At 35.4% G+C, this 15,226-nt stretch overlaps 1 pseudogene across 1 annotated transcript; it reads right to left on the reverse strand.

The window, feature by feature from the left end:
• Nucleotides 1–1,364: 1,364 nt before the first annotated feature.
• LOC143599523 (protein SUPPRESSOR OF QUENCHING 1, chloroplastic-like) lies at nt 1,365–13,336 on the reverse strand (annotated as a pseudogene). Its single transcript, XR_013147306.1, has 28 exons — nt 13,189–13,336; nt 12,087–12,187; nt 11,899–11,955; nt 11,724–11,818; nt 11,369–11,468; nt 11,020–11,078; nt 10,436–10,560; nt 10,044–10,134; nt 9,702–9,789; nt 9,383–9,461; nt 9,200–9,260; nt 9,016–9,091; nt 8,622–8,732; nt 8,377–8,472; nt 8,170–8,292; nt 7,862–8,059; nt 7,680–7,784; nt 5,972–6,036; nt 5,739–5,832; nt 5,286–5,443; nt 4,620–4,669; nt 4,401–4,522; nt 4,122–4,229; nt 3,875–3,967; nt 3,278–3,314; nt 2,893–3,140; nt 1,912–2,061; nt 1,365–1,765 (listed from the first exon to the last, which is right to left on the reverse strand). The product of XR_013147306.1 is annotated as a protein SUPPRESSOR OF QUENCHING 1, chloroplastic-like (transcript).
• Nucleotides 13,337–15,226: the final 1,890 nt, after the last annotated feature.

A 15,226-nucleotide genomic window follows, 5' to 3' on the forward strand; every position in this document is an offset into this window, starting at 1 on the left:
TCCCATTTGGAGATGAAAACGTGTTAGTATTTTTTGTAAGCATATCCACAATTTTGGCAACCTTGCAAACGTCTTCAATTTGATAATTCAGATTTATATGAGATTCCAAATTTTGTGAAGAAAACTTCAAATTCCACATGATTTTCGACTCCATAGTTGGACTTTCCACAACCCGTAGATCAATTCCAACTGATTCAACATCACCATGAACCATTGTATTGCCACCCTTAAGAATTGCATTGCCACCCTCTAGCACCGTATCATCCTTGTTCACCACCGTTACACCACCAGAGACCATTGTATCACTATCCACGGCCTCATCCCCATAGTTATCAAACACGGGTGGTGAATCGTAGCTAAAATCATCACGGGAAGGATCCACAAATAAACACTCATCTTCGTTATAATTAATTCCCTCTTCATCAAATATGAGGTTCTCTTCCGACACAATTTCTGGATAAATTGGTTCAAAGAACCAGGGTGGGTGATAGTAAAACAGATGCTCCTCCCCGCCCTCACCTTCGTCCTCGACGACAGTGCTCGACTCGGTTCCGTCTTGTGCGTCCCCCCTTTCAACTCAAGATCTCGGATCCTTTGTCGGAGCCGCGTGATCTCTTGTTGTATTTCAAGATTCCAGACTCGTTTTCGAAGTCTCTTAATCTTGAGATCCCGCGGGTCGGGACTGATTCCCCCGTTGCCTCTGTCGGCGGTTCTGCTAGTAGAATACCGATCTCTACTGTGGGCACATGAACCGAACATACTTATGTCGTTGCCTCTGTCGCGATTCTACGATCAAACAAGCATCTTCCTTCACGCAAAGCCATTTGACAAACCAAGAGCTCTTATACCAGATGATGCAGTTAGAAACGCATGCCAAATGGCAACTAAGAAACTCATATGATTATTAGCCTAAAGTTTAGAACCAAAAGGTTCTAAACCTTCAAGGTTTACACAATTATTCAAAAACCAAAAACTCCTAAACAAAACACCTAACAACTTATTTATAAATGAAAATAAATATTTGGGTCGGGCCGACTTAATGGACCGGATGCTCCTGCATCAATAGTACTTCTTGCATATGTAAGTCTCTTTTACCAGAAAGGTTGGGCTTCTAAAATAGCCTCATTAACCTGAGTGAGCCCGTTAACAAGCTCGCCTCGGCTTGAAATTTTAATGAGCCTGGTTGGCTCAGCTTGGCTCATTAATTTACAAGCTGATTCTCATGCAAGTTTCAAAACACAACTATTTAAACCCCTAAACATTTGCATGGAAAGAAAGTCACATGGGCTGGTTACCATTTGGAAAATGTCTTGAACCCAAGTTACAATGCGAACTTTGACCGGTTGTTGGTTCAAACCCCGTCGGGTACAAAAGGTGTGTTAAAGGCGCATTTTGTGCATGCTGCTACCAACCAGTTAGAACACAACTATACGGTTAAGCATATTTGTTTACCAGATGCGTGCCAAGAGGCTGCAGAAACAATTTGCAACTGTAATTCTATACAGTGAGATCCTAATATTTATACATGTATGTCTATATAGACACCCATACACCCTGTTAAACAATGATCTTCCTCACATTACACACTCACACACCTTCATCATTTAGCAACCGGCAGCTGTAAACTACTTTCTGCTGATTTTGGCTTCACAACAAAAGGAAGTTTGATTTCTTGTGGGGTATTTTCTGGAGATGCCTCTTTGAACGGTACTTCAAAAACAAGAGACTGATATAAACAAACTTCGTCTTCTTTGCAGTAGTATACCTGCACGATACATATATTTGGTTATATTTTATTAACATGTTGAACATTTAAGGTTAAGAAAACTTGGCTAAAAGGAAACTAGTTAAATGAGTAGACTTTAATAGAATAGGAGTAACAAACAAGTGTATTTATAGGGGAGTACGTACCTTACAACTAACCCGACCCGTGATAGGTGAAGGAGAGGATCTTTTAATACGTAGAATGGCAGTTCCATCTGGACTGAGATTCCCGTCCAAAGGCTCAACAACCGCTGCATTTTCAGGATCGATTTCAACACTGAATTTGGAGCGTGCTTCCTGCATATTAAAAGTATATGATTTGTTTGTGTGTGACTTAAAGGAACCACTGAGATTTACCTATGAATGCCAATTTTGAACTTTTTGGTCTCTAAGAAACCATTAAAGATTAACCCGGTCCAATTTGCCACCTTTGATTATATTATAACATTGTAAGACGAACTACTGAAATTTAACTCTCCAACTACATGCAACTATATAATCGACCCGTAACTGAAATAACCGACACAACCGAACCAACCAACAACCGACGGTTTAATTTTGTGTTTTCTCAAAAACTATCTTTTCGGATCAGTTTGGGTTTTGCATGTACCGAAACCGATACAAAAATAACTGAACCCGTAAAAGCCAAACCGACTTTATAATCAAACTGAAGCCATAAAAACTGAAAAACCGACTCTTGTAACTCTGTTTATAGATTATATTTTTTTCGTTTTTGAATGTTGAGTAATCTATAAGAAATTAAAAATGATGTAGCCTAAAAATGTAGGCCCAAATGTGCAATAATCAATTAAAAAATGATATAATCAGTAATTAAAAAAATACTTAATCAATAAAAAATGATGTAATCATTAATTAACAAAAAAGAATTTAGGCCTAAAGTTTCAGGCCCAAATCCATGATTTTGGGCCTTTTTTCGGCCCAAAAATTGCAAGCCCAAATGGCAAAACCGAAACTGAACCAAACCCGTAGTGAAAACCGAAAACCAAAACTTAACGGTTTTAAAAACTCAAAAACTGAATTTTCGGATTTTGGTTTGGTTTGAGCGCAAAACCAACCCGTGCACGCCCTTACATGCAACCAGAGCCTGGACACACAAAAAGAGAGAACCTTTGAGAAATGATAGCCTTCTGGTACAGATATTGTAAGTTTTAAGTTAGCCTCATTGGATGAACCGCCATCGATTACAACTGTTTCCTTGTCAGCTGAAGTTCGTTTTCTAAGGCGTCTTGGAGACCTAGATTTTGGTGCAGGAGGTTGAACTCCTTTTAGCTCAAAAGTAACAAGTTGTGTATCTTTTTGCTTGAGATCCAAATATCTAATCAGACTGTTGTTTGTATCAGCTATAAATAGTCTCCCTGACAGTTATAAGAAAAATTATTAAGAATAATAGTATATTCAATTTCAACATACCATGATTTAATTATACTAATTCAGTATGATTCACCTAAACGTAATGTCACACGAGTTTAGAAGATTCGGAAGAACATATCACCTGTATCATCTTCAACAATTCCAGCTGGTTCTGACAACTGCAATATACAATAAACAAATAACTGATGTAATAAACAAACTGAAGTAGGTGAAAAGTTTTAACATAAGCATGATATAATAACAGAAAATATAATATATTATAGTTGAATCAATATTAACTTTCCATGTCAGCATTTTATATACGTGGCTGAAGACAAGCATTAACAGTTGCTACATTAGTTTTACAGGTTTCGGGTAAGAGGCATAAATAATAATAGAACAAAAGTAGCTTGCGGTTTTGTATATAAAGATAAAGTAGGTTGCTATAAATTGAAGTGAAAGTAAAAGTTGCTACTTTGTACAGTTTACCTTAATATCAACAAAATATGATACATTGACAAAAATAATAACTTGCAATATAATTCTGCATTATTGCAAAATGAAGGTGGTACATTTGACCGATTTACCTAATACGGTCTATTTGGGCTAAATATTTGATCACCAACAGGTCAAATGAGTACAATATCAAAACTAGATTCAGCTTAAAATGGGTCGAAAGCTACCCAAAGTGACTAAAATGCTAACACCTGTATACATATACAAGCGCTTGTTTACTAACCTGAGCTGATAATGATGCTCCATCCTTAAATCCAGCTTTCCCGGTGCCTGCTATTGTACTTACCTTTTTAGTAGCTGGATCTAGCCTTTTTATCTACAATACATGTAAACATTAGCTCATAACTATTTCCATCATTTGACATATATATAATCAATTTTATAGTTTAAAAGTAGCGTGTTTGACTACAAAAGTCAAATAGCAAATTTACCATTTAAACAATTTATTATGTTCTCTAAGTTAGACATACCTTATGGTTATAAGAATATGCAACATAAACTTGCCCATCTTTTCCACATAAGACCCCCAATGGGTGTTGAAGAAGCACTTCAGAACCAGTTCCATCACGATCTCCAAACTATAATAGTAATAGAGTTGATCAAAGCATAGATGGAAATTTGCTACTTGTGAATAAAAAGGTAAAAATAACTAAACAATAGAAATGCATATGCAAGGGCACCTAAAAAGGTATCTATTTTGACCTGTTAACATGAGATACAAATAGTGTATTGAAGATATAGTGATATACCTTGAACAAATTGTCTGAAAATACTGGATCACCACCAACTAGTAGTCTTGATCCACCTGTTTGAAGATTGAGTGCTCGAATAGAGCTGCTTTCACTGTCAGCAATGTATGCCTCTTTCACATCTACAACAGAAACAGTTAACCACAATATAAACTCCAGGTATTCACATAGCTCACAAATTTTCACTAATTAAGTATGAATTTTACAGTAAGCAATTACCTGGCGATAACAATAGTCCAGATGGCTGTGCAAACGATGTTGTCGAAGAGCTGTCTCAATTGAAAGAAAAAAACATAACACACTAGAAATAATAAGTGAAAGAAGAGTAACTAATTATTATAAAACAAATCTTCATATATAAAAACAAAGAGTGAGTGGCTCGCTTCCATTTCGGCTCGGTTGTAAACGAGCGGGTGGCTTGGTTTGGTTTGTATACAAAGCCGAGCACGAGCAGAGGAAAGCTCGTTCGATTTTTTTAACACCGGTTATAGTTATATGTGCATAATTAAAGCTATGATTTTTATATTCTTATTGATAGTATATTAATAAAATTAATAACAATAATGATAATAATAAAATAATTATTATACTAATAATAATTATATAATAACAATAATAATAATAATAAATAATAGTTATAATAAAAAGATTTATAATAAAAACATTAATAAAAACACTTTTGGTCTGAAAGGGCTAAACACAACAAACCACAAGGACCAAAAGAGTAATTTACTCTTACTGAAATAATATTACATTTTGTAAGCATATTTGGCATCTGGACGTAAAAAGTTTGCATGAAAGCAAAGAAGACATTTGACTAAAAGTGTTACAGGTCAATCCAACTCAGCCTGACCGTTTAAACTGTTCAAAAGACCCGTACATTACCTTGGCCCGTTTAAGTTTCTCTCATAACCATCACCACTGAAAGCCCGTGTAACTCCGTCTAGTGTACTATGCACCCAGATCTGATGTTGACCAGCCATTGCAATATATACACTCTGACTTGCAGGCTCAAAACACACATCCCAAGGAGAGTTCAAAAGCTGAAAATCATCATCATTATTAGTTTAAGAGAATGCCTACAGCCCTACAGTTTATATATACAAAAGCTTTCTTCTAGATTTTCATTCTATTATATGTACCAAGTCTTATCAGTTTCTTGGAAGTCTACTCTAAAGTAAATATGGTATCAAAGTAAAGAAGTTGAAGGAGAAATAATTCAATGTGCAACCTTAAGAAAATGTTTAACGTATCATAAACGAAGACAGAGTTAAACAACCTAATAAAATGTATAATTATGAATTTATGATAAGATAATGCTCATAAATCTTGCCTGACTGGTTCCTTCCCCCCCCCCCCCCCTTTATAATCTGAACCTTTGGTACCATTTCCAGCCAGAGTTTGCACACTCTCGTTTACAAAATCAATCACCCTACAAAACCAAAATTTTGTGGAGTTGAGGAGCAATAAAGATTTTATCTTTAAATTAGAGTACACCATAAGATCCAAGACTCAAACTGAAAGTTAACCAAAATAGATAACATATATGTACAATTAAAATATTATTCTACCTCAAAGCATGGTTCTCTGTATCCGCAACATAAAGAAGATTTTTAGTGGCATTGTATGCCAAACCCTACACAATGAAAACAAACATAAGCAGCTACTCTTTTTGCATCAACAAAAACATGATAGTATATGAAAAGCCCAAACACATTATTAAACCACACCCAATTAAGTGATAGGGTTAGAAACTTGAAGAAGAAGAATGCAAAGATTTAGGAGAAGAATTAACTCAAAAACAATCTGCTATCTTTTATTCATGATACGATAATTATTATATAATCAAACAAAATACTAAACACCCCCTTCTACTAACCATAAAAGACCTAACACATACCCAAACTTAAAATAATAACCAAACATATATAAAATAAATAATATCGTATCAATACTCCCCCCTTAATCATCTTTTTGCCCTCAAAAAGCGATTTTAAGTAACATTTTCTTCATCCTCTTCTGTTGCTTGTTTTTCTCCCTCCACCTCGAGTATGTAAAGCTGTTTTTTCTTACACTTGTGCCCCGGAAAAAACTTTTCAGTACACCAGAAACATTCCCCTTTTGCCCTTTTTAACTCGAGTTTATCACCCGTCAAACGCCTAGAGCTAAGAATTCCCGGTTTAGAAGTCGGCGGCTCGATGGCTCCAGTCGTTGGAGTTGGCAGCAATGGAAGTTTTGAAGCGTTAATTGGAGGAGTAATTTTTTCTTGAGAGTCACCGGTGGGGATTATTGCACCCCTTAAATTGTTGTTGTTTTGTATCCGTACCAACCCATATGCCTCGTGTAGGGTACGGGGCTTAAACATTTTGACCGGTCCACTGACCTCCTTTTTAAGGCCCTTAAGGTATAAAGTGACAGCTTGCGTTTCACTAATGCTTACCTTGTTCAGCAGGGCATCGAATGAATTGTTGTAGTCGAGTAGAGAATCAGAATGGGTTAAGGACGCGATTTCTTCCATCGGGTCTTCAAACATGCTATCAGAAACCGACTTGAGATAGCCCTAACATACTCTTCCCATGGGAGTTTTGCTACAGTAGCGTTCCGGGTCTTCATGTAAGATCGGTGCCACTGAATAGCATCGCCTTCAAGGTGGATGACAGCATGTCGGAGTTTTAGGTTATCTGGTGTCTCATCGATTGCAAAAAAATACTCACAACGATACAACCACCCTTGTACGTCTTCCCCATTGAACTTGGGAAAGTCGACCTTCCGGATCCTCATTTGTTTGCTACTAGAACCATCAATGGCCCTACCATAACCGAACATGTTGGATCTGTTCTCAGCCGCCACCTTCAAGATTTGCTCTTGTTGCTTCATCAACTGTTCTTGTTGCTTCATCATGGCTGCTAAGGTTTCCTGGATATCGGTGATGGCTTTGTCATGGTCCTTGATCGCCTTGTCAACCTCTTGATTGCGTGTGTTAATCATGGTGGCTAGGGATCGACTGGTTGCTTTGATACCTTTGATAGGGTTAGAAACTTGAAGAAGAAGAATGCTAAGATTTAGGAGAAGAATTAACTCAAAAACAATCTGCTATCTTTTATTCATGATACGATAATTATTATATAATCAAACAAAATGCTAAACACCCCCTTCTACTAACCATAAAAGACCTAACACGTACCCAAACTTAAAAATAATAACCAAACATATATAAAATAAATAATATCGTATCATTAAGAGACTTATAAAAAGTGAGATGTTATATGTGAGGTTGACCTGTGGGCGGTTGAACATTGCAGTATCAAAGTTGCCATCACGTAGACCTTCTTCTCCACTGCTCCCAACTTGAACCAGAAAATTCCCATCCAGATCAGTTACCACCTGAAATTCAGTCCAAATTACATTTGCAAATTTGAAAAATATAACAAATAAACAGCCACTATTATAAAGTAACCTACTATTCTGTTATGGTTACTGTCAGAAATGAAGAGCCGTTTGTTGAATACAGCAACTGCTAGCTTTCCAGGAAACTTCAATGGTTACTTAGACAACCTAGGATCATTATCCTTCTCCAAATTTAGAGGAATTGGTGTGCTGTCTAATAACTTCCTTTTTCCATAATATAACAGAGCTGCTTCCACCAAATCATCAAGATCCTTTTAAGACGGTGTCATGTACACATAATAAATAAGAAAATTAACTGATCTAAACATAACAATGAAGATAATGAAACATGTATGCATGTAACATAACAAGAAATCAATACCTTCCGTCGGCCTTCACCTGCTAGCTGTGCAAGGAGTTTACCAGTTGGTCCAATAATAGCAAATGTGGGCCATGAATTTATACCTAGCTCTCTCCACATATACATATCTCCATCATTAACAACCTGGTTCAATATGACAGTCACAGATCTACTTGCAATAAACAGAAAATGATTTATAAGGTAACATACAACAAACTAATAGCTTACTGGATGAGTTATTCCATAACGTAGTACAGCATTCCGGATCGCTTCCAAGTCTTTCTCATTGTCAAACTTGGCAGAGTGCACTCCAATGACGGTGAACTGCACAAAAGAAAACATTAATAATTTGTAGATATTACTTTTCTCACACTAAATTCTGGACTGGTTAAAAGTTAAAACCAAAGGGTTGAGTAATGTTGAGTTTCTAAAACTCACATGCATACTCTGATTAGCAGATATAATACACTTACCGGCATGTCTTTATACTTCTTTTCCAAAAACTCCAGATCAGGGAGCACATGCATACAATTTATACAGCAATAGGTCCAAAAGTCCAGCAGAACCACCTTTCCTTTTAAATCCTGTTCAAAAGCAACACACGTTTAACATTTGTATTTCATATATTAAATTCAAGAACAAAGAAGCAAAGGTTTCACGTTTAGAAAACAGTTTTTTTCCAACGATCTCTAATGCTTCTAGGTTTTGTTTACTAATCAAAATACTCAAAAACAGAATAGATACATGTGAAGTTTTAAGTAAAAAGTTATCCGCTGTACTACCAGAAAAGATGGCTATTTTCTAAAAGACCAAAAGAAAGCATAAACATATGAAGCCATTTTATAAACAGCAGAAAACATTGTTTACCCTACGTAGCTGAAGAGGAGCTGAGTTTAGCCAATCAAGTTTAGATGGAAACTCAGGAACTTGTGTCGCGGTTCCCCTTTCAAGTGTCAGCACAAAAAGGTTCAGCATTTGGACAGTTCAAATGAGGAAGCTCTAACAAATATATGAAAATTACTGTAGCAAGCAAAAGGGAAGTCTTATTTACTTGCTTTCTACATCTGATATATAATTAATAAATTGCTGAATTCTTGTAGAGCGAGTTCCATCTGCATGACAAAGAAACCAACTCGGAAATTAAAGCAATATGAATTTCTGTAATATGTCTTATCAGCATGTAAATATGCTGATATCTTGACATCAAACTGAAGCTTTCACCACAGATTCAAACCTTCACTCTGTCCAAAGGGTGGGCTGCTGCTCCCAAATAATAAGTTCCAGATAGCCTTTGGAGATGCATACTGCATAGCCTGCGATAATCCAAAGTTACAATATAATTAATAATAAATGTTTTAAACATGATTAGAAAATTTTAATTCTTCTAATAAGTTAATACATATTAAAAGTAAAGCGATTATAATAGGAAGTTTAATGCATTTTTAATTATACTTTCAATGAATTTGAGCTTGTTGGCATGTTCCCTTCATAGTTAATTTTTCAGGTTAACCAGTTTACAGTTAAACATAAAACACAACCCAAATCGACCTTACCTTCATATTTGTAACTGTAAAATAGAGACAAGATAGTGCAACTCCCAAGCTTCCATATCTTATAAGTTGTCGCCGCGTACCCTGCAGCCTGTTTGTAGATTAGTTCTGCAACCGTTATATTGAATAGCCTTTAGCATAATTCAGATAACTAGCATAAGCAACATAATTTGCATAAGTAAAGCTACTCGTCAGAATTACTGGCTTAATATATGAACTTTAGTAAATTTTAAAAATAAGTGAAGATAGATAAGAGAACTTTTTATCTAAAATGAACAAATGCTTATTTAAATAGCATGGCATCATAAATAACTCATCAGTGTTTTTTTTAGAAAATTGTCCTACCCGCCAACAGAGGAAACCTTTGTATTTTCCTTGAGCACAGATGACGTTTCTTCTGAATTGGTTACTGATTGAGAACCCTGCATCTTTGCATCTGCAATGTACAGTCATCAGGGAGTATATAAGGCCAAATAATAATCAAATTACTCACTGTAAATCAATATTAGCAGCTAGAAAAAACTTATCAAATCACAGAGCATACATACAAATTAATAATCATGCAATTTTCAGGTTATGTTCAACAGAAAAGAAGAAAACATCAAATGTAACAAGCATCCATTACAATGCATAAACAAGTCTTGCTTACTGAATGGAAAGTAGCATCAACATTGAAAAGCAATGTCAATAATTTGAATGAAAAATGGAGTTACAATATCATTTTCAGAACTACATACTACTGTAACTAGAGCCACCACCAAGAATATCTTCAAGTGAAATATTTCCTATATTCTTTCTGATCAGTGATGGTTTAGCCTCATTTAAGGTATCTTCAGACAATGTTGTTGTCACAGCTATGCACCTGCAATCAGAATATGCACTAAAGGTTATACTTATATGTACCTAAATCAACACCCTTTTTGTTATTATATATTAAATATGATTGCAAAAACTATACCACCAAAACTATAGTTCAGTTATTTTTTTTTCTGGAATTTAACCCAATACTAACATGATTAAATAAAAAGATCCAATTACAATTATGAGGTAGCATTTCAATACACTTGACAATCAACCCATTTAACCCATTGGCGATAATATATAACTTAACTAGATCAGTTTTAGCGCCTTTGACAACTATGGTTTTAGGTAAATTGGTCAACGTTGCCACCTCCAACATATAGTAAGAATCTTTTAAGTAGAAATCATGCGGTCATACCAAATAAAATTAAGTGCGATAAAACTCGGCATGTTAAAATGTGAATATGTGCTGACAAATCAACTTGATAACTTGAATTGAAGAAAGATCAAACAGCTTTACCTCATTTGTGCAGCTTGGGCAGCTTGTACACCAGCTAATGCATCTTCAATTACAAGACACTGAAACAATAAGTGGGAATATAAATAATATTGCAAAAAAAAAAGACCGCTTAGGCAGAGATAAAAATTTCAATGTGCTCAAATGAGGTTTCAACTCAATTTTCAAGGCAGGAAATTTTACCCTTATGTAAAATGTAACAGGAGAAAAGAATATGTAAAGTACTGGAAATTTTCAAGTTAAAGCTTATAATTTTGAAGAAACATGTCAATCATATATATCAATCGAAACTTTCAAACTTATGTACAGGATTTGTTCAAACACTTATAAATTGCCTAAAACATAGGTTTACCTCACTTGTAGGGACAATCAAAATCTTGGAGGCAGCTATGAATATGTCAGGAGCAGGTTTCAAGTTTTCAAAAGCATCAGCAGAAACAATAGCATCAAACCTGATATGATGAAACTAAAATAAGCTGGAAAATGTGTACCACTATTAAGATTCAAGAAAAAAAAGAAGATGGTAAATCTCCTTGTTGATAATGAACTTCTAATCACTTTAATCCTTAACGATGATTAAATGAGAGTAACAAAAAGAGAAAAAAATATGATCATGAGATTTAGCATGGTGGATTTGAACAGATATCCGGTAGCAAGTAAAAGCAAAACTTAAGCCAAAACAATCAATTATAATGAAGAAAACTTACATTGACAATGGTAAGCCAGCAGCAGCTAAGTTTGCATCAACTTTGATTCTATCAGCACTAGATGCTACCGCCACTTTGAGACCACTTTTTTTACACTGATGATGTCATAATTAGAAGATGTATCACTAAGGTAGAAGTAAAAAGTGCAAAACTTGTATTTGTTGGCCCAAAGTACCTCAGTAATAAGTTCAAGTGCACCAGGAAACCCTATTCCAGAATTTGGTTTTGCATACTACATAAGATATCAAAATTCAGCATTAGCTAAATGGCATTCAAAACAAAAGTGTTCACTTTAGGAAAAGAAAGTACAAATCTTCTCATGCAAGAAATATAAAAGAGGAAGAAAAGTTGTAGTTCAATCACCTTATCTAGATATATTTCGAAAAATCGCTTCTTAGCCGCCTCAGGGTTAAAATCTGCAACGCCCTTCACTTTAGCGACACCACCAAGAAAGTTTGCTTCGCCTGTTCCAAAAATTATAACACTCAATTATCGACCAGAAGTATAGGAATGTAAAAGAGAAGTTAAGGTTAGAAAAAGTCTAGTACAAGTACAAAATCATTATTATCACAAACTGTAAGACTTCAAATCTGGTGACTCCTCATTCATATAAAACATTCTACTTTGAAGTACTTGTGCATTTTAGTTTATTAGGTGCTAAAATCCATGGTGCTTTATTAGCCAATATAAATATTATTCTTCTACGAAATGTAATCAAATATTGATTTCCCATACAACTTCGTATAAGGGTCTGACCGTCTGGCTGTTGATGTCCTTCATTATTAAGCAATTAAATAATCTTTTGATCAAAATGCTAATCATTTCGATTATATTACAATGGTGAAAAAGTTAATCATATCTTTCAAATGTTGTCAAATGAGGAGGAAATTGTTGCTACTCTTTCCTTTGAACAATAGGAAATGATTCTAATTAACAACATATTTTCACTTCAATCATAACCTTGTAACCTATGCAGTCAATATCGGTGGGATATCAGTTATCGGTCCCCATGTGAAATATCTGTCAAAATATCGCTCATAATATCAGTACCGATAACAGCGGTGATATTGACCGATACATCATCAATATTTCCGATATCAGTGATTTAAGTCTTACTTGTCAATTTGTAGTGTTTGATGTTAGTGTTTAAAGTCTTAATCAGTTCCTACTTGCTACAATTGTTAGTGTTTTGCTAGTTGCAAAAGGTTAATTTGTTAATGGTAGGATGGTATACTGAATTGTTAGTGTTAAATTGCTTTATATATTTCTGCGTGATATTAACCGATATTTCTGCGCATTAACTGCAAAGTTTGTAACTTCACTTTTAAAACCTAACCAGTGTACTTTTCAACATCAATTTGGGCAAATTAACAGAAACAAAACCTATAATTGTGTTACTAAAATTAAATAATTATTCAATACTAATCGAGACCAATTAACTTATGTATAACAGCAGAAACCGTACCGGTACCCATAAAGGGCACAAAATCCTCAACGGTGACCTGCACTCCCATTTCCGCAAAGACATCAACTCCAGCCAACCTTGAGGCCTCTTCACTGTTGCACAACACGCCATCCATATCGAACAACACCGCGGACACCTTCGGCCAATCCGTACGTGTCACACCCTCAAAATCCACTAACGGAGTTTTACCGTCAGAGGGTGTGAACTAACAGGATCGGAATCATCAGTTATAATCAAACCATAAAAACGTTTAAATGAAAATAAGTGCGGAAGCGTAAAACCATAGAAACAATGTTACGTCACGCAGGACGATTTAAAACCAAGGATAACGGTTAAAAGTAAGTTTGCATAGTTAAAAGTTTATCAAGCAATGCATGTTCCTAAACCGCGCGCCCGCCTCGGCTACCTGAGAATAACATACTAAAAGTGTCAACACAAGGTTGGTGAGTTCACAAGTTATATAAAAATAAATCGTTTAGCGTTTGCGTTCAGCGTTACAGCGTTACATCGTTTTGCGTTAAGCGTTTTGCGTTACAGCGTTACAGCGTTTTGCGTTACCAGATAGTGTTATGTCAAATTATATATCGATAGGTAGCTAGTCTATACAACAAGTATTACTAAGTGTTCGACACCGAAGCTGACTCGTTTATTAAATGCCTTGTCACCAGGTCCTCCAGACCATGGTACGTGTTAGCCAAAATTACACCCGCTCGACCTCCAGTCGAGTTTAGCGTTGGGTGGGGTTTGTCAAACCCAGTAGTACTACTCAACAGTGACTCACTATTCTAAATATTAACCGGTTCGATGTGTAGGACTTCAAATGTTTCGTTTGCCACTTAGCCTTTACAAGTGATATATAATTTATAACAAAATCTTAAATGCGTTGTGGAGTATGTTATCTCCCCCAAGTGAAAAACGTTTGAAAACAGTTTAAAGAGGGGAAAGTGAAACTCACTGTTTGCGAAGAATTTCCCAACTTAAATCACCAAGATGCGCGTCACCGAAAAACTCTCTCTAACGTTCTAAAACAACAAAGAGATTTTTTTTCCAAGTGTCGGAATATTATCGAGTCTCTAGACCCGGCACATAATGCCTATGCACATAACATGTTTCGTGTTTCGTTTGTGAATCGTGTGTGACTTTAACAAGTGTTTTTTTTTGTGACACATCACATGTGTAAGCAATCATATACGTGTCATGTATTCATAACGTACATTACCAGCAGTTATTCCCCGTAAGGGCATTTTGGTCAACAAATAACAATTAACTAGCCATAATTCCCCATGAGGGCAATTTGGTCAAATCATGGCAATCAATTAGCAATTATTCCCCGCAAGGGTATTTTGGTCAAAACATAACAATTATATAGCAAGTATCATGTTTCATGCATTTTTACACAACCCAGCAGCTAGTTTCACCGAGACAGAAATCCTACTAGAAAGATTGCACTATTTCACCGATCATAACATCTCAATTAATTTACCAAAAATCATCACAGAAGCACATATGTCTTAGGTTTCCAGAACATATTTTATTACATTTTTATTCCTCATAGTTTTCTCACAATCATCAAATCATTACAGCAAACTCATAACAGTCAAATTCATGCGCAACATCTCGTTAAACGAAAAATCCAATAAATGCAAGACCACTTGGGTTAGGTTCCTAACTCAATAAGTCAACTTCCAGAAGTGGAACCAACCCAATTGGTCTCGTAGTTCATGAGATATAATATTTACAACACAACCTAACAGCAGGTCTAACAGCTCAGCTTTGCACAATGTTTTTGTAAATTCATAAAAGTTAACTTCTACTTGTCCAAAAATTACAAATTCATACTTTATAGAAACTAGACTCAACCTAGTTTACTTTAGTACCAATAATCTCAACCAATTTTCACGTTTACACTTCGTTACAGTCACTTAAACATCATATACACATTCTGTCCAGAAACTGTTTGCATCCAAACTCAACATAATAACAATCTATGAACTATCATGCATTCATATAACCCTCTAGACTCCATAAACACCATCCA

Source organism: Bidens hawaiensis, unplaced genomic scaffold (genome assembly GCF_021521415.1).
Source record: "Bidens hawaiensis isolate Kalapana, Puna unplaced genomic scaffold, B.hawaiensis_p1.1 tig00001920_1, whole genome shotgun sequence".
NCBI classification, from domain to species: Eukaryota; Viridiplantae; Streptophyta; class Magnoliopsida; order Asterales; family Asteraceae; genus Bidens; species Bidens hawaiensis.